This window comes from Pleurodeles waltl, chromosome 2_2, assembly GCF_031143425.1.
Source record: "Pleurodeles waltl isolate 20211129_DDA chromosome 2_2, aPleWal1.hap1.20221129, whole genome shotgun sequence".
Classification (NCBI taxonomy): domain Eukaryota; kingdom Metazoa; phylum Chordata; class Amphibia; order Caudata; family Salamandridae; genus Pleurodeles; species Pleurodeles waltl.
Window position 1 is genome coordinate 231,305,376 of NC_090439.1, and position 20,719 is coordinate 231,326,094.

Consider the following 20,719-nt stretch of genomic DNA (forward strand, 5'->3'; position numbering starts at 1 on the left):
GAGGTGTCTGGGTGAGGGAGGAGGGCTGTGGGTCTCCCTAGGCCAGGGCGAGTTCTGTAGGCTAGGCCCCTCCGTAAGGCATGGCCCTGTGCCCCCGTCCCCCACCTCTGTAGGGTGCCAAGTACAGGAGATCATGGCCCTGTGTCATCTATGTGTGCGGATATCGTCCAAAGGCTCGTAGGCCATATCCCAGGGATTGAGTAGTCGACCCCAAGTGCGCAGCGTAGTGCAGGGGACTTCTGTGTCTGTCCTGTCCGCCAACGGTGTCGCCAATGCATGACTAAACATGTCTTTATTTTGCTTCCCCCCCTTTTTGTGTTCTTCCTGTTCATGTGTGCATTAGCATCATCAGGCGGAGGAGAAGTGGCACCAGAGCACGAGGGAGCTGCATCCCACATGGCCATGGAGGGCCACACCACGGAGTTTGAGTTCACCAGTGGGACGGAGGGCGAGGGGAGCTCCACAGTGGGGACTCGGGCCGACAACAGTGACATCGACTCGTCCTCTGAAGGGAGCTCCCTTGTGGTGGCGGCAACATCTGTGGCCACCCCAACTACAGGTACAGCCGCCACCCCCCGCACCAGCACCGCCCTCCCAGCAGCCCCTCAGCGTTTGTTCCATGCCCGCACACCCAGGAAGGTGGGCATCTCCTTCACCCCAGGCACCTCAGGCCCTTCCCCAGTCACCCCTGCTGCCCTCAGTGAGGAGGTCATTGACCTCCTGAGGACGCTCACTGTTGGGCAGTCTACCATTTTGAATGCCATCCAGGGTGTAAAAAGGGAAGTGCACCAGAGCAATGCATACCTGGAGGGCATTCATTCTGGTCAGGCGGCCCTTCAGCGATTGTTCCAGACTCTGGCCTCAGCACTGATGGCAGCCATTGTCCCTGTGTCTAGCCTCCCCCCTCCAACTTCCTCCACCCATTCCCTATCACTTGTACCTCTGCCTATCCCAGGGACACCATCAGACCAGCCTGCACACACCTCAACACCCAAAGGGGGGTTAACCAGAGATAAGCACCACACATCCCATAGGCAGTCACACAAGCATCATACCCATGCAGACATAGCAACAGCCACTGCCTCCACTGTGTCCCCCTCCTCCACGTCTCCCTCCTCCCTCCCTGTCACCTCTACATTCACACCTGCATGCACACCATCTTCAGCCACTACGTCCCTCAGCAGCACAGACACCAGAACACCCCGCACACGTGCAGTCACCACCCCCACTGCCATTTACACGTCCCCTGTGTCCTCTCCCAGTGTGTCTGTGACGCCCCCGCCCAACATACACAAACGCAGGCAGCCACCCACCCAACAGCCATCCACCTCACGACAGCCTCCAGCCCAAGCAGCAGCACCCAAAACCACAAAACTTACACCTCCTACAACCACTACCTCTTCCTCCACCCCCATAACCACTACACCTACCCATCCCACTGCTCCCAAAAGTTCTTCCTGTCGAAACTCAACTTCTTCCCACCAACTCCCCCACCCCGTCCATGTCATATGACTCGATTGAGCACCTCAGCCCCCACAAAACCGGGCCCTGCCATCAAGGTCTGCCAGGGACAGTGGAGTGCCCCACCCACCAGGGCAGCCAGTTTGGTCCGGAGCCAAGGCACGGCCAGCCCACCCCCGGAAAAAAAACACGCGAAGATAGGCAGTGGCCGGTGGGAGAGGCAGATGACATCAGGCTCCAAAACCCCGACCAGGCCTCCGCCAGGGAGTGTGGAGACAGCTGCCACACCGGGCAAGGTGGGGAAGGGCCACAGGCGAACTGGGAAGGCTGGGAAGGGCAGCACGGCCGACACCACCGCCATCAGCCCAGCTGGCCAGGAGTGGCCCACCAGCCCCATCCCATGTGGGCAGGACCCCACCAACAGGCCCGGCCCAGCTGCCCAGGAGGACACTGTCAGCCACAAGTCAGGTGGGAAATGAGCACCCAGCCATAGCCGGGGCCGCTGTCCTGCCCACTTCCATCTCAAGCACCGCTGAACTGGGCTCTCCAACTCAAGCACCGCTGAACCGGGCACAGCCATCTCAAGCACCGCTGAACTGGGCCCTCCAACTCAAGCACCACTGAACCGGGCACCGCCGTCTCAAGCACCGCTGAACTGGGCTCTCCATCTCAAGCACGGCTGAACCGGGCACCGCCGTCTCAAGCACCGCTGAACCGGGCACCGCCGTCTCAAGCTCCACTGAACTGGGCCCTTCATCTCAAGCACCGCTGAACTGGGCCCTTCATCACAAGCACCGCTGAACTGGGCCCTCCAACTCAAGCACCGCTGAACCGGGCACCGCCGTCTCAAGCACCGCTGAACTGGGCCCTCCAACTCAAGCACCGCTGAACCGGGCACCGCCGTCTCAAGCACCGCTTAACTGGGCTCTCCATCTCAAGCACCGCTGAACTGGGCACCGCCATCTCAAGCACCGCTGAACCGGGCACCGCCGTCTCAAGCTCCGCTGAACTGGGCCCTTCATCTCAAGCACCGCTGAACTGGGCCCTTCATCTCAAGCACCGCTGAACTGGGCCCTCCAACTCAAGCACCCCTGAACTGGGCTCTCCATCTCAAGCACCGCTGAACCGGGCACCGCCGTCTCAAGCACCGCTGGCCCATGAGCGGCAGGGGCTGGGCCGCATCTGTGTTGGGCAGGCCTGCACGAAGCACTCTGGGCACCAGGCCCCCTCCAGAACCAGTGGAAGAAGGCATCCACTACCTCTGTCCTGCACAGGATGAGACACTCTGGGCACCAGGCCCCCTCCAGAACCAGTGGAGACTGTCATCGACTTGAGAGACTGTGGCTTTGCACTCCCCAGGATTGAACAGTGGGCAGACCACCCACTGTATAGACTTGTGAGACTGTGGCTTTGCTCTCCCCAGGATTGAGCAGTGGGCAGCCCACCCACTGTGTAGACTTGTGAGACTGTGGCTTTGCACTCCCCAGGATTGAACAGTGGGCAGACCACCCACTGTATAGACTTGTGAGACTGTGGCTTTGCACTCCCCAGGATTGAGCAGTGGGCAGCTCACCCACTGTATAGACTTGTGAGACTGTGGCTTTGCACTCCCCAGGATTGAACAGTGGGCATGGAGGTCCCTCGTGGATCTGGCGTCGTGCACTCATCCGGCTGAGGTGCTCCCCCTTCCCTTCCCCCTGAGGTGCCTGTAGTTTTGCCATCTGATGCCCCTGCAGTGTTCTCTCCGTTGGATTCAGGTATCCTGTGTGGGCTTTGCCCATGTGATTTGGCCCGAGTGGTCCACGCACAATGCCTGCTACAATGCTCAGACTTATACATTACTGTATTTATTATTGTGTTTTGGTGTAAATATTTAAATAGCTAGTTTCTTTGATATATGCAAATGTTTCAAACAAATTCCTTTTGTCTTTGCATTCTTCCAGGGGGTTTGGGGGGTGTAACTGTGATGTTTTGCTATGCATTGATGTGTGTGTTGTAATGTGTGAGGGTGGGGGCGGGCGTGTCGCGTATGTGTGTGCCCGTAATTTTTTGCCTCCCGTGTGTCGTAGGTGCAGTACTCACCGTTGTCTTCTGCGCAGGCGTTCGTACTCCTGGTTCAGGAGCAGGTATACTATCGCTGGGAGTATGTGAAGTATGTGAAGTTCCGGTTCCATGCTGTCCTGGCTCCTCGTGGGGTGTATTGAGGTGAGCGTTTTCCCTTCGGTATAGCGGTCTCTGTCGTGTTTTTATCTGCGGTGCTACCGCCCCGGAAAAGGTGGCGGATTGGTGGGTTGTGATAGTGTGGGCGGTACATTGACTCCCGCCTGTCTGTTGGCGGTGACCTGCACGCTGTTTTTTGGTTCCGCCGTGGCGGTCGGTGTGTTAAAGTGGCGGCCTCTGTTGGCGGTTAGCGCCACGGTCGAAATGCCAATATTTTTGCCGCCAGCCTGTTGGCGGTTTAGCCGCTGCTTTCACGCCGACCGCCAGGGTTGGAATGACCACCTATATCTGTTTTGCGACACATTTGTTAATTTTTCATGTTTTGTGATCTGCGCACCTATGGACTGTGAATCACTTCATGAGACAACCCAACCCCGCTTTTTGATTGGGTACATTAGAACCCCAACCACACAGTTATTTCTGCTTTCATCTGTGTGGGGATAGAATAAAGGACCAGTAGTGCTGTACTCTTGTCTTCAGTTTTCTGTATTTTAATTGAAAATGGCTGTAGCTTCATCGGTCCGGGAAGCACATTCAGATCACGTTGTGAGTGAGGAAAAGAACACATCATATAAAAAACAAAGAGAGTGATGTGTGAAAGCACTTCACAATATCATAAGGGAGAAGAGGTGTTTGCAAGGTATGAGCAGAGTAATATTTGTGGGAAACAGCTGTCAAGAGGCACGTCAAAGAAGTATTCACATGGAACCAGCTCCATGTGGAAGCACTTAAAAACAATCCATACAAGGGTATATAACCGGATGATGCTGAAAAAGACAGGTGCAGCAGAACCATCTACATCTTTAGCACCATTGGGAGAAGCATCATTACCTGCAATGATCAGTGTTCCAGCCATTTGCTCAGCGTTGAGTTAAATGGTAACACACCGTGGGAATTGCAAGATGCCCACAGCCCTGAAGGTGTCTTCTATAACTGCATTCTTCTCTGCAGTGCAAATTCATCGCTGTCAGTTTTTTCAGTTTTTTTTATTCCAGTTAACAGTTAGTGTTTTTTTAACACTGAAGTCAGTTGCTTATTTCTATTTCCCTTTCTCTATCCATTTTACTACCCCGTTTACTTTAAGGTAAAAAAAAACAAAAATTAAATGTATAAAACTCTTCTGTAAAAATCAAACGGTTCTTGTTAGAACCATTCCATCTAATCAAACAAAGAGCTAACTACATGTTTTATGTTTTTGTGCATTAGTCTGTTTAAGTGTTTGTGAGTTTTCTGTTTGTACATGTGATACATGCCATATAAGGGAAATTAAAATAGCACATGTAACTACTTTAATATTCACCAAATATAATGAATCAACTAAGCATTAAAGAAGACAGTAGCAAATATTATGCAATATCATCTGTAATATTTGCATGGAAATTAATGTGCAAATGAGTGTATGTATCTGTTACTGAGTATGTCAGTGGCTACATGGTTGTATGACTATTTATGTAAGTGTAAATTTGTCAGGGTCTGTGGTAAGTTTGTCGGTGAATGTGTCAGTGTTTGACAGAGTGTGTTAGTGACTGCATCAGTCTGTGATTGGGTGTGTCAGTGGATGCATTTTGTGTGTTCATGAGTATGTCAGTGTCTGTATCAGTTTGTGTCTGGGTATATCAGTGGCTGTATTAGTGTTTGACTGGGTGTGTTAGTGTCTGAAACAGTGTGCTTGGGTGTGTCAGTGGGTGCATTTAGTGTGTGCATGAGTATATCAGTGTTTGGATCTGTTTGTGCCTGGGTGTGTCAGTGGCTGTATTAGTGTTTGGATGAGTGTGCCAGTGTTTGCATCAGTGTGTGCCTGGATGTGTCAGTGTCTTTATAGGTGTGTGCCTGAGTGTGTCAGTGGCTGCATTGGTGTGTCCATGGGTGTGCCAGTGTCTGCATCGGTGTATGCATGGGTGTGTCAGTGTATGCATCACTGTATGCCTGGGTGTGTTTTTGGATGCATTAGTATTTAGTTGGGTGTGTCAATGTCTACATTGGTATGCCCATGGGTGTGTCAGTGTTTTCATCAGTGTGTGCCTGGATGTTCCAGTGCCTGTATCAGTGTATGCCTGGGTGAGTCAGTGTATGCATCAGTGTGTGCCTGGGTGTGTTATTGGACGCATTAGTGTTTGACTGGCTGTATCAGTGTCTGCATCAGTGTGTGCCTGGGTGTCTCAGTGTATGCATCAGTGTGCGCCAGTGTGTGTTGGTGTATGCATCAGTGTGTGCCTGGGTGAGTCAGTGTCCACATTGGAATGTCCCTGGGTGTGTCAATGTACACATCAGTCTGTGCCTGGGTGTGTTATTGGATAAATAGTGTTTGGCTGAGTGTGTCTGTACCTGCATAGGTGTATGACTGGGTGTGACAGTGTATACATCAGTGTGTGCCTGGGTGTGTCTTTGGATGTATTAGTGTTTGACTGGATGTATCAGTGTCTGCACTGGTGTGTGCTTGGGTGTCTCAGGGTATGCATCAGTGTGTGCTTGGGTGCATTAGTGTATGCATCAGTGTGCCTAGGTGTGTCAGTGTCTGTAGTGCTGAGTGTATGGGTATGTCACTTTTCTCAGTGTATGCATGGGTGTGTTCCTGAGTGTGTTATTGGGTTCCTTAGTGTTCGGCTAGCTGTGTCAGTGTCAACATTGGTGACTGGGTGTCTCAGTGTACACATCAATGTGTGCTTGGGTGTGTTAGTGTGTGCATCAGTGTGTGCCTGGGGGTGTTAACATATGCAGCGGTGTGTGCCTGGTTGTGGTAATGTGTGCCTGCAAGTGTTACTGGATACTTTAATGTTTGGATGGTGTGTTAGTGTATGAATCAGTGTGTGCATGGCTGTATCAGTGTATGCATCAGTGCATGTTTGGGTGTCTTAGTGTATGTTTCGTGTATGCCTGGGTGTGTCAGTGTATGCATCAGTGTGTGTCTGGGTGTCTTAATGGATGTATTAGTGTTTGGCTGGAAGTGTCAGTGTCTGCATTGGTATATGCCTTCGTGTGTCAGTGTATGCATCAGTGTGTGCATGCCTGTGTTACTGGTTGCTTTAGTATTTGCCTGGATGTGTCAGTGTCTGCATCGGTGTAGCCATGGGTATGTCAGTAACTGTATCAGTGTGTGCCAGGGTGTGTCAATGGCTGTGTCAGCATGTCAGTGGATGTGTTACTGCATATATGAGTCTGTGCATGGCCATTTGAGGGGCTGTATGAGTGTTTGGGTGGCAGTATAAATCACTGTCTGAGTGTTTGAGTAGGTGTGAGAGTGACTATACTGGTGTGTAGCTGGGTGTGTCAGTGCCTCCATCGTTGTGTGTATTGGTGTTTGAGAGGGTGTATCAATGTTTGGCTGGATGTGGTAGTGGCTATATTGATGTGGAGCTGGATGTGTCAGTGACTGTATTGGTGTGTGAATGGGTATGTCAGGGGCTGTATTGGTGTATGGATGGGTATGTGAGCGGCTGTATAGGTGTGTGTCTGGGTGTCCCTGTGGCCATATCACTGCCTGCCTCAGTGCGTACCTTAAGAATGTAACTTTATTGACCAACACTTAAAGAACTAGTTAGTAACCTACATTACTCCAATAGATGGTTCTATTGACCTGTATAAATAGAAAACAAACATAAATATAAGTTAGTATTTCATGTTAAAATAACACCATAGACTTTTAATTTCTACAATGCTTGAGTTCATAAAATTAACAAAAGAGTACACATTATTAATGCTGTAATGCAATCTTACATTAAATGTAAACTTTTTTTCTTTCTTACTGTTCTTAGGTTCTATACTTATATACCATAAATGATGTACTTTTCAAAGAATAATCCTTCAACGGTGGATAAAACCTCCAGAACTGCACAGCATGCCACTGTAAATAAGCAACAGTAAGCACTGCACTCATTACAATTATTTTACTGATTGTTTACCTATACTTACTCAACTCATATAAAGGAACATATACTAAAACAACTCCTTTATTATTAAAAGTGCTAGAATCCAACAGATAGAGCTTTATAAAGACAACACCCCTGGAAGGCCATGTGATGTCATAAGTGCTAATTATACATCAACTAAAACTACACTTATTCACTTTTGAAATTGTAATCCTCCTTGGAACTTGGTAGCTTATAATGGTTTGATTCTAATGTTACTGTCATTACATTGTGTCCATCCAGTTTCAGTTTTTAAATACATATTGTAGTGTGCAGATGTAACACTAAGGGGCATATTTACAATGCCATAGCACCACCTTGAGCCACATTAAAGTAATTATTTGTGAAGTTAATGAGGCCCAACAAGGCCGAAATCCACACGCCGTATTTACACTGCGGTGCAATGCATACATTGAGTCACTCTGTACCCCTTTACGCCACGCATAATGTATCCAAAGGAGGCGTTCCCCATTTGGGGAGCTGGAAAAATGGCATAAGCAAATCTATGAGATTTCCTTGTGCCATTTACTATGGCACTTTTGCTCTTGAGCAGGCATTAAAACGGGGATTTCATTCTGTAGAATGGGGGCCCTATGTACTCTGAAGGAGTAGCGCCAATATTTTGGTGCTACTCCTGCAGAGTACATCAACAGCGTCATGAGAAATGATGCTATTTCCCCTACCCTGTGCCATGTCGTGCCGTATTTTAAATAGAGGGAAAGTGGTGCTGCACTAGGTGCAGCGCCACTTTCCATGAACCTGCCCTTAAGTCCTTCATGAAATATGACAGCCTTAGTAGTATTTGTTTTTTCTGAATAGTTATTTTCCTGCTTTCCAGTTTGCAATGTCTGTTTCCAGTTTAATGACATTTGTTCTGCATCGTTCTAACATTAACTGCACACCAGCATCTTGAAAGCCTTATAAAGACATCACCCCTGGTAGGCCGTATGATATCATAAATACTCACAATGCAACTACTACAGCTATACTATTTCACTTTTTGAGTTGTAATCTTCCTTTGAACTTAGGTTAAAGAAGGAAAAGAAAATAATTTGGCAGCTTATAAGGCAATCTTTGCTGGAATTTAAGGTTGCTGTCATTGTATTCTGTCCATCTAGTTTTAAAAACAACAGTATTGTTTCCAGATGTAACACTAACTGATTGACAAGTTCTGCAGGTATCGTTTTGTGTAGCTTCTGTAAACAATTTCTCAAAATTGACAGTTTTGAGGTCTGGTAGTGTTAAGTAAATAAATCACTCTGAATCAAGTTCTGTACTTAATGTCAATGAACAATCTTCACACTCCTGGTTCCAGTAGTAACTACGTCCCAATAACTCGTCAGTAGGAACTTCCTCCTCTTCTAAAACACCATTAGAAATTCTTGAGTGTTTTGTTTTGAGTGTTTTGTGTAAACTGTACAGATCCAGAGCAGACATCTACAAGGTCTCAAATGTGTGATACACAATGTGTTTTACTTCTATTACTACAAAGGCGTTCCAACAAAGCAAACATTGCAGAACACAATACCTTCGTATTTTTGTTCAATTGCATGGATAATATGAGGTAGTGTAAAGAGCACATTGAAAAACACTTTGGCATAACAGTTGACACCAGAGTGGTTTGACAACTGGTACCAACAATATTTCTGTAATTGTCAAATATATTTTTTCTAAATAACTTCCTTGTGCTCTTTCTTTCACGTCTTTTCAACAACATCACAACAATCCTTTGAAAGTTTGTGCTTCTGATAGTTGGCACATTTTTCATAAACTGGATACTGCCCTAAATAAGGAGCATAAACATGTCTTAATCTGTTATACTTTCACGCAACTTGGATCAGCATTTATTTTGCTGTCATCAAAGTCAACAAGACAGAAACCAGACACTTTTCTAATGTGAGATAAGGTGACATATGACATAGCTTCCTTAAGCACAGCACTACCAATATTAATAAATGCTGCATCTCATTTTAAACCTTGAGATTTATGAATAGACATACCGTATGCTAGAGAAGCTGGAAACTGCTTCCACCAAACATACAAGTGTTTCATAAGCAAAAAAACATGCAGTGGGCCTTCCAATCTGCTTTACACCATCAAACTGATCAAATTTTATTGCTAGGTATTCAACCTCAACCCTATTAAGAAAGCAAACAAAATCACTCACTTTATCCTTAGCACAATTAACTAATCCTTCTTCAACATTGAAATTTCGATGCAAAATTACTCTAGAGTTCTTGAAAACACGTAAACATTTCTCTAATCCTGTAGTTCTGAAGACAGATTTTTCCAATTAATCCAGTTTTGCTTGTAGCTTTTCATTTAGGAATATTGTCATGCCCTGGTATGTCATTTTATCTATTTCTGTAAGTTGCAAAATTTCTTCATTCACCAATTCGAGTGATTTGTTTTTTAAAGAGGCACACTCCTAAAGTGTAGTCATTAGGCACACAATTGATTTTCCTTTTGGAATAAAAGTGAACATTAACTATGCTACTGTCTTGTAGATAGGAAACAGTTTTTTAACAAGTCGGCTTTCTAAGTGACATTTCCCCTCTTTTGTGAGAACACCTGTTCTAATATCCTTGAGAAAATGTGTGCATTCAACGTCAAATGCTTGTCGCATATTCCAAGTAGTTAAATGTAGTGGACGTTTAGTCAAATGTTTGTGTTCCCAATAATTCCAAAGGAATTCTGAGTTTCATCATGGAGTAGAGTTTTGAACTCAGACTGGTCTTTGACTGGTGCAAGTTGCAGTAGCTTGCTGAACACAATCACTGTTTTCATCCAAATAGTACATCGTAGTCTCTCTTTAGAATCTGTTGCATTTTCAAGTGTACAAGGCAAGCATTAAGTTTGAGACCATACTCACCTCATCGATGATTAAAAGGTTTACATTTCTAGTACTCTTGAGACTTCATGAAAAACTTAATAGATACATTTTTGGTAGTCCTCTTTGCTATCATGTTCCAAAGGCACCATTAGAGGATGATGTAAAGTAATTCCTTTAATATTGTATACAGTTAATCCAGTCAGTGCTGTTACTACAAATGATAAATTACACTCTGTAGTCTTCTGTTAGAATGCAGTGAGGACTTGTATTAATATTAAAAAGCTTTTACTGGTGCCAGTTTGTCTTCTGACATACAACAGCAAAGACTTAAATGATATGCAGGCACACTCTTTCTTCTCATGGAAAAAAGACATGCTCAACTCTTTCTTTCACATCTCTTTATATTTCTTTCTGCTCATTATTTAGTTGTCTAGCTAAGCTAATCAATACTTTCCTGTCTTTCATGTTGTATTGCAGTCTCCACCTCATTCATGGCAAAGGAAGATTCATTTTCAATAACTGGCTGTCCAAGAGGATCTTGACTTAGGGATCCTGAGCTTTGGCTGCTTTGTGAACTCTCCTTAGCTATCTCAGCAACAATTGTTTTTCTTGTTCAATCTCATCATTTAATATTTTCAAATAGTTTGGAAATATTGATCACTGAGGGGGTCATTATGACCCCGGCAGACGGTGGTAAAATGAGGAAAAGTACTGCCAACAGGCTGGCGGTACTTTTCCCCATAATATGACAGTGGCAGTTTGGCTCAAGCCAAACTGCCAATGTACCACTCTGTCCGCACACGGCAGTTACAGCCGCTGAGCCGGAGACTTCAGTCTGCAGCCAGGTGGCTGTCACTAGGCCGCTCGCGGGATTATGACCCCAACTACTGCCATGGTTTTCGTGGCCTCCTTACCGCCACGAAAACCATGGCGGTAGGCACTATTTCCTCGCCATTCCCTCTCACTCCAGACTCACCCCCCAACATACACGCACCTTCACGCACCATCGTACACACTCATATACACACTCATACCCACATTCAACCACCTATGCATACATCCATTCACACCCACACCCACACTCACTACAATACATACAAGCACACACGCATTCACACAACACAACATACACGCACTCACACATTCATACATGCTCACACATACAAGACACACCCGCATTCACACACACACAAACATTCACACATGCCCCCACATACACACACAACATTCCCCACCTCCTTCCCCTGTTGGAGCACCCGACTTACCTGATTTCAGGGGGTCCTCCGGCAGGAGACTGGACGAGGCGCTCCTCCCAGCAGCAGCGTCCGCCAGCAGAACACCGCCAGGCTGTATCATGTGTCATAATACGGTCTGCGGCGGTCTACTGCCGTGGTGCTGCTGCTGGTAGCAGTGCCACCTTACCGTCATCTGCCACTATGGCCGCAGCTGGAATTCCTCCATCCTTCTGGCAGAATTCCGGCTACTGTCATAATTTGGCAGACGGCTGGTATCCGCGGTGACAGTAAGTGGTTTTTACCGCCAATGTTATCATGAGGGCCTGAATGTTGTCCTTCACAACGTTGAAAGAATCTTCATAGCAGTCAAACTCTCGAAGTAATTCTGATTCAGAACGCCAAGGCTTGAACAGTTATAGAAGTGGCAAATAGGAGTTTGGCAATAAGTTTTCTATTGTTTATTAGACTTCCATTTGTTTGTCTTACTAAACAACCATCGCAGCCAACTTTTTCAACCAACTACTGCAAATTTATCTTCCCCTATATTTTCTGTAACATTGTTTCTAGGGGGATGATTGTGAGTTTGACATTTGAACCACCCAAATTCCAATACCACTGTGGGGAGGCAGCTTTCAAGGAGTCGGCCTCCCCACCATTATATTACGATGATTCCGCCGGGCTGACTGGTGGAAACAGTGTGGCGACATTGGCCTCTGCTCCTTCAGGAAGCCGGGGCCAATGCCATTGCACAAAGCACCCACATTGCACAAGCCATTGCAAAAAGTACCCTCTGAATGTGCACTGTCTGCTATCGCAGACAGTGCGCACTCAGAGGGTGCTGACAGGGGACCCCAGAACTGCCCAGGACATGGTTGTGGGCAGTGTAGGGGCCCTCCTTTGGCTCTAAATCTGCCTTTCTGCCAGCCTTTTCATGAAGGGATGCCACCATGAAAAGGCTGGCAGAAACGAAAGTCGTGATCAGCACTGCGGTGCTGAACTCGACACCGCCATGGCTGACCACAACTTTCACTGCCACCAACTCGTCGGGATCAGTGATCCTGGTGGTGGCAGCTGTCTCCTGGCAGTCCAACCACCAGGATCATAATGAGTTGGTCGGACCACCAGGATTATGGCGGTCAACCCACCACCGCAAGTTTGGTGGTCTTAGGACTTAAGTCGTAATAAGGTGCTATATCTGTAGTGCTGAAGTATTTCATAAGGACAAACATTTTCAAGATGTGGACTCCATCTTGGATAGCAAGTGCCCAACATGACAATGTCTTTATTTTTTGGCTCAAACTCTGCAAGGTACTGACTTTCTTGACAATACCTCAACACTCTAGTTGGTCTGCTTGCCAGGCTTAGACTTACCCAAACAATTCCTTTTGACTTTAACTACAAACTAGCTGAGCTTAAATGGTCACAGAACTCATATGATCCAATTTCTCTGTGTGAAAGCATCTTCAAACTGAAGCTGTACAATTTCTTGGTTAGGACTTTTCAGCAGAAATCTCCTCTCACATCTTCTTCTTCTCCGTCTTCTCCGATTATGTTATGTAGGAAGTCACATAGCGAGCAACAGCTATGGAGTTGTCTGCCACAAACTGAATATCCATATAGGCATTCCACATTTTGAGAATCACACGTTGCAGTCATTACTATACTTGGAGGCCTCTGTTCTCTGGTTGTACACATGTTTTCATGATTTTCAAGTAAGTGTATGTCTCACTGCAGATAAAAAAAAATATATTCCCTCTTCCTTTGGAAATTACAGGTCTTGGAAATCCAAAACAACACTTTCAGTTAACTAACGTTTCCATTAGCTTTGTATTTTTGCCAAAAATATTCCCCACATCTATGTGTTTGAAAGTGCAAAACTTGCTGATTCAATACTTTTTCATAACTGTCTTATGGGATGGCCCATATCACATACTGTTCTAAGAAAGAGAGCATAGAGTCATCAGAGTCTGTTCTAAATTAGTGTTCACATTTTATCCATAACAGCACATGAATATGAGGAGCCCCTCTTGCTTGGTACTCTTTATCCCAAAAGAAAACAGCAGCTTCTCCGGGAGGTGAATTTGTTTTGTTGCAAATGAAGGACAGCATAGCTTGAAATCTATGTTTAAAATACCTAACAATATTAGCAGGATCCAAAGAGAAAAGTCATCCTGGTGTCTTCAAATTGATGTCCTTAATGTTTGAGTTTATGTCTCTCAAAAAGTCAAGTAAATAATCCCAAGCATACTCTGCACAACTGAGGGCTAAAAACCATGTCGGTGCACCTACATTTTGTAACATACATTTCCGTTCACCATGACAACTGTATCAATACTTGCTGGACCTATGTTGGTATGCCATCAAATTTATCAAATTGTACTCAAACCTTTTGATCCTTTCCATGAATTGTTTCAACAAAGTCTTTTGCAGAGATGCAGCATATGAAAGTCCTGACAAATTTCATACTTTCAAATAACAGATGGACTATATATGTAATACATGGACTCTGGATATAGTCTGGTTGACCTGTACTCAACTGCTGGTATTTCCAATAGGTGGTTATTATTCTGCCCACCTACTCCAGTTGGTAATAGCTGTGGAAAACAGCGAACCATTGACCTTTTCTCCTACACACTCCTTGGGGCACCTTTCACTTGTTTCATTTGAAACAAATCAGTACCATCACCCACAACTTCTTTTGAACTGAGTGGATGGATACTGTAGTGTTCATATATTTCTTCTGACTTACTTCAATCCACTTTTTCAATCTGTCCGCTTGATGGTAACAATTCATCCTCCATACAACTTCCATGGCCAACTTCTAGATCTTTGTAATACACATTATTTTGTTTCAAGTATAACAAAGCTCTTTTACTTCATTAATATCATCTAGTTCTTGTCAGATTGTTTTGCTTTTGCTTGGAACACTATTTACTAGAATGATAGGTGGTTCATCTATATCTCTCTCTACACCTCCAGTTTCAATATTCATTTTAAAATGGAAAGGTAAATAAACAACTCTACCTCTAAGGCCTTTCTGTATCTCTGTTGGTGGTTGTTTCCCAGTCTTTGTTTTAACACAGGTATTTTTTCCTCTACATTTCTAAGAACAAGCTCCTATTTCATGATAGGAGTACCATCTTTTATCTTTTCATTAAAGGAAGGCTCAGCACTAAATGTATGCTTCCATTTTCTTCTTCAAGTTTTAAAAAATATATATTTTTATTTACAAGTCTTTTTTGTTTTCTTCTCTTCATAAACAACACTGTTTTATCTAATGTTCTCTTTCTGTTCAGTATCAAAATAAATAGTTTCTGCTTCAGGGCAAATGCTTTATCAACTGGGAGTGTCAGTGTCTGCATTAGTCTATGCATGGATGTATCAGTGTCTGCATCAGTGTGTGCATGGGTGTATCAATATCACCATTAGCATCTGTGTAGGGGAGTGAAAGGCTATTCTACTGCATTAATAGGTGAGTAAATCTGTGTGTGTGTCTGAATGGTTTAATTTATATCTTTCTCAATGTAACAGTTACTCTCTGGCTATACTAGTATGGTGATCATTGTCGCTTCTGTAAATCTGAAACTTGGTGTATAAGTACCTGCTTTTGTTTCTGAGTGGATACAAAATATATACTATTCATTTTTTATGTACTGTAATCAATAATCTACGTCTACTTCCAAAACACATTCATTTTTAGCAACTTAATAAAATAAATGGTGCTATGCTTTACAGATGTTCTTCCTCCTTTGCTGTTCATTGTACTTTTCCTTATCATCATCATGTACCCTCCCTTTTATATTCCCTTTCACCTTGTACACTTTCTTCTACCTTATATACATACACACATGCCTTTTCAAATACATATTTGCTAGCGCGTCTGGTCCTTATTAAGTAAACTTACAAGGGGACGCGTATAGGCCGATAAATCTTTTGGATCGCATGGAGTATCCTAGCTATAAAGCAATCGATGAACATCAATTTTCAATGTAATCAATGAATAACCACTAAGACAATCATTAAACATGAGACAATATATCAACATTTCATGAATAACCACAACTCAATATACGTTTTAACAATTTTATTTCCCTATTTGTTACAATTCTAAGTCATCACATTAGATCAAACTTTATTCAATCACCACCAATAGCATCTTCTTATCAGAACTTGAGAAAACATATGCTCTAATTCTTCAGCATAAGCTAACAAAGATAAACATATCAACATTAATATCAGAGTTCAGCAATCAGTTTGTCAATCATTTGTCACTGTCAACGTCACCCCAGGAAACCTTACCTAACCCATATTAGCATTAGCTTGTGGGACTTCATGCAAAAACAATTTAGAACATAATTTTGGGAAAACATCTAGCTAAGAAAAGAACTTGTAAACAGTGCAGTTGGTACCTAGAAAGAAAGGCACAAAAGTTAACAGTCACATTGTCATGGCTAATTATCCACAGAATGGATTAGCAACAAAGTCAGTCTTCGTCTTCAGGTCATCAATCGATCAGCAACGCATCAGGCTCTCAAAAGCATGATCCCAATGACAGATTCTCAAATCGTGTCTTCTGGCATCAGCATTTCACCCTTCACATCTGAAGATTTTCCCCTTTGTCATGACTTTTTATTGAGGTTTTCCAGTCCATTCCCCTAACTCCTAATTGGTCAGTCATTCACCAGTTATTACCCTAACCCTTTGGTCAGCAAACCGTGGCTCGTGAGCCACATGCAGCTCTTTGGCCCCTTGAGTGTGGCTCTTCCACCCACTTGCGGGCGCCCACGTACAGTGCTCTCTAGGCATATCTGTAATGGTCATGTATGATTTAAAAGTAATATCTGCATATGAAGCCGAAATATATGTTCTTGCAGAGACAACCTTTCCTGGGCAAAATGTGCAATGGTGCCGATTTTAAGTTCCTGCAATTTTGGTATGCGCACAAACTTTTCTGCAGGTCTCGCATTCCATGAGAAAATAGCGCAGGGCTGTGGCCGTCACAAATGATTTTCCCTCTACAAAAGGCAGGTGCTTTTGACTCGGGTTTATCAAATACAGCCTCCCTGGAGGCACCCTACGGCACCTTCAGAGAATCCTCATCGGAGCAGTGCGCTTTCTCTCTTTCCCTGTCAGCCGACAGCGCCGCTCTTCACGGCTGAAGGGCCAAATTCCAAACAAGTGGGCGTTTCATCAAAACTTGTAGCTGCCCAGCGCAGGACACCTGTGCGGATGACATAAACTGTTAGGAAAGTGAGCGGCAGCGGCATCTCATCAGGCTCGAAGAGCAGCACTATGGTGGGTGAGACGCAGATAGGGCAGAGCTTGTGATCTAGCAGTGCCTCAATCAGATCCTGAGACTACTGCCAAGGTCCAAGAGGGAGCTCAGGGTCTGCCGCTCAGCAGCGCCCGCAGTCTACACACCTGCACCAGATACCACCACGCACGGGTGGCGGAATGTACCGCATGTTAACAGCGTAGTGAGCAGCGCCTCTCCGTTGCTACAGCTGTGAGTACTAGCCTATGCAGTATCTGCTAATACTGGAATGCTTTTAGTAAGATTTAGAGGTCTTGCAGTTTGTTTTACTCATTATTAAGGTTGCATATAAACAACACATGAACATTGAACATAATAAATTGTTTCTTAATTATGTTCGATGTTCAAGTGTTGTCATTTATATGACGATGACACAGACGTACTCATAATGGATATTATTATAACAGGGCACAGTGTGTGATGTGGACCCCTTCGAGAGTTTCCATTTTTAGGATACAAGAGAATGGATGCAGAGGAAGAGGACTTGAACTGGTGAAATAATGGGGATTAGCACTTCTTACGTTTCCTCTTTTATACCAGCTGGAAACTCCATCTGATGTACTCACTTCGAGGCTTTAGCTACCTCTCTTCCTGTCCTCACCCTACGTCCTCCTACCACGGAATTAGCTTACTGTAAACTAATTCTGTGCTTGTAGTTACACAGTTATTACCCATTCTGTGGGGCCTAACTCATAGAAGGTGAATTCCATGTTGTGATACTGGGCTGCAGTGCTTAATTTGAGCCGGTGGTTTCTAGTGCAGGGCACCGCACCAGCACTTTTTTTTGAGGGCCTGCACTTTTTACCTTCCTCAAGCATTTACTGTGAGCAAAAGACACATATGGGAAAGACGGAGGGGGAGAAAAACGAAAAAGCTCCATAAAGGGAGAAAGCTGCAAGAGTGAGGTGAAGGAGCAGGGAGTGGCTGTAAATGGATTAAAGAGGTCTGTGATAGTAGGACAGTGCTTAGTGCTAGTCGCGTCCACAAATCGCACGTGGGTGACAAAAGTACCTACTCGAAGCATAAAGTTACCTGTATTTTTCCAACCAGCTACAAATCCTATAGGTATTTTTGTCATCAATTTAAGAATTTTAATTATTTTGTGTTGGTGGCTTTATTATTATAAAATAAAATAAAAATGAGGTGACGATTTTGACATGGCTACAAAGAAGAAGAAAGAAAATGGAAGATGAAAACTGAGAATTTAAAGTTGAATGGACCGAGACTTTCACGTTTATTCAAAACTTAAATAGCCTTCTGATCTGTGTTATTTTTCAGGAAAAACTGGCGCATAACAAGAAATCAAATTTGGAGAGACACTTTACAACTAAGCACGTGTCATTTAGTACTAAATATCCTGTTGGTGATGCAAGGAAGAAAGCAGATGAGGAACTTCAGAAGAGTCAAGAAAAATCAAGTTCTGTATTTAATTACTGGATGCAATCTTCCAACAATGTTAATATTACAAGTTTTGTGGTTAGTCAAGAGATTGCTAAGAGAGGAAAACCATTTGCAGACGGCGAATACATAATAAGTTGTTTTGTAAATGCATTCGAAGAGTTATTTCGGGATTTTAAGAACAAAGCAGATATTCTAAAAAAAATTGAAGAGTTACCATTGTCTGCTAAAACAGTGAAAGATAGAACAGTCAAAATGTCTTCAGATATAACCAACCAGCAAGTTGAAGTTCTTAAATTGGTTTCAGCTTTATCAACAGCAGTTGACGAGTCTTGTGACATAAATGATACAGCGCAAGTTTCACTTTTTGTACAATTTATTTCATCTACAGGTCATAAAGAAGAACTTTTAGGATTATTGCCACTCAAAGGTCAGACACATGGAGAGGATATAGCAAATGCTGCAATTGAGTGCATTGAAAAACATCATATTCCACTCAATAAAATTGTCTCAATTTCAACAGATGGGGCGAAAAGTATGACCGGCGTAAGAAAGGGGTTTGTTGCTATTTTGAAAGAAAAAATGAATTACAAGATACTTACTTACCATTACATCATTCATCAAGAAGCACTTTGTGCGCAGACATTTCCAGAAGAAATTTGCAAAGTTATGGAATTGGTGATTAAGATTATCAACTCCATTATAGCTAAAGCTCTTAATCATCGCCAATTTAAAGATTTTTTTGTTGAAATGGAGAGTGAGTATGCAGATCTTCTGTTACATAACAAGGTATGTTGGTTATCAAGAGGAAATGTTTTGAAACGTTTCACTTCCTTATTAACAGAAATTAAAGCATTTCTCCTTGAGAAAGGTGTTCATTATCCAGCACTAACGAACGATCAGTGGATCCAAAAATTGTATTTCTTGGTAGACGTTACGTCTCACCTAAATCAGCTTAATCTTAAACTACAGGGGAAAAGAAACACAATATTTTTGAGAAGAAGTTATTTCATTCGAAAACAAATGATCTCTTTTTGCTCAAGATTTTGAAAGAGAAACTTTGATTCACTTTCCAAGCCTGTTGAAACTTCACCAAGAAAATAATTCTGATATTGACATTTGCTATTTCAAATCAACACTTTTAAATATGAGGTAAGCTTTTCTCAACAGGTTTCAGGAATTCAGAAACAGCAAAGCGACGTTAGCCTTTGTTAAAAAACCTCTTAATGCTACTGTAACAGAATTACATTTTTCTCCCTTTAATATTGACACTGGCAACTTTGAAATGCAATTGCTGGATTTAAAAAAGAAAGAATTTTTGCGCTCGAACTTTGAACGCTGATACAGAAATATTTGAGAAAAGTTTACTGCTTTGAAAGTCCTGGAGAAGGAAGATATGTTGATTTTTAGCACCTGGAATAGTATTCCTGACTCATATATTCAGCTGAAAAAACTAGCCTTTACTGTTCTTTTCTTATTCAGGCCAACATATTTATGCAAACTATCATTTTCAAGCATGAACCTTATCAAGAATAAATTTAGAAGTCGTCTTATTGATGAGGACCTGGAATCGTGCCTAAAATTAAAAACAACAACATATAAACCTGACCTACCCAAACTTTCCAAATAGATGCAAGGCCATTGTTCACATTAGTGTTTGTCAGTCATTGTCATGATTTAATTTTTATGGATACCTTACAATTTAATTTTATCAATAAATAATATTGTAATTAAGTATGATATCAAGTTTTATTCAACAAACCTATGGTTTAACTAAGACTTAAAACTTTAATACCTGCTCATCAGGTATCGAAAATGTTGCGTCTTCTTTTCCAGTCAGTGGTTCTATTGTTCAAGTCCTGGGAAAGTACATTGAGTCTGTCTTACACCAAAATTGTTATATGTTTTATTTCCATCATCTCCTGTCCGTCGGTACATTGCAGAAAATTCTAGCAAAGCAGATTTTATGGACAGTTTAACGCACCAGTTTCTCTGCAGTGCGCTTCAAATTAAGCTTCTGCATGAGGCCTGGTAACTAGGCCACAACTTCGGCTAAGTTAACTCTACAATATAATGCAAAACACATGTTATTCATCTCAATATGACATATTACTGCGTCATTATTACTCTTTTTCATTATTTCATACATTTTTTATCATTTTATTACAAGTTCGTATAAGTTGGCTGTCACTCTCAGTGGGCACATTTTCAAACGTGCACATCAATTTCTCTACGTTTAGTTTTCTTGTTAATCAAAACACATAAGAATTCATTAATAATTTCTAATCAGCATATCTGCTTCAACAGTCCCTCCTCTGATGACTAAATATGTCATCACACCATTCTTTATCAC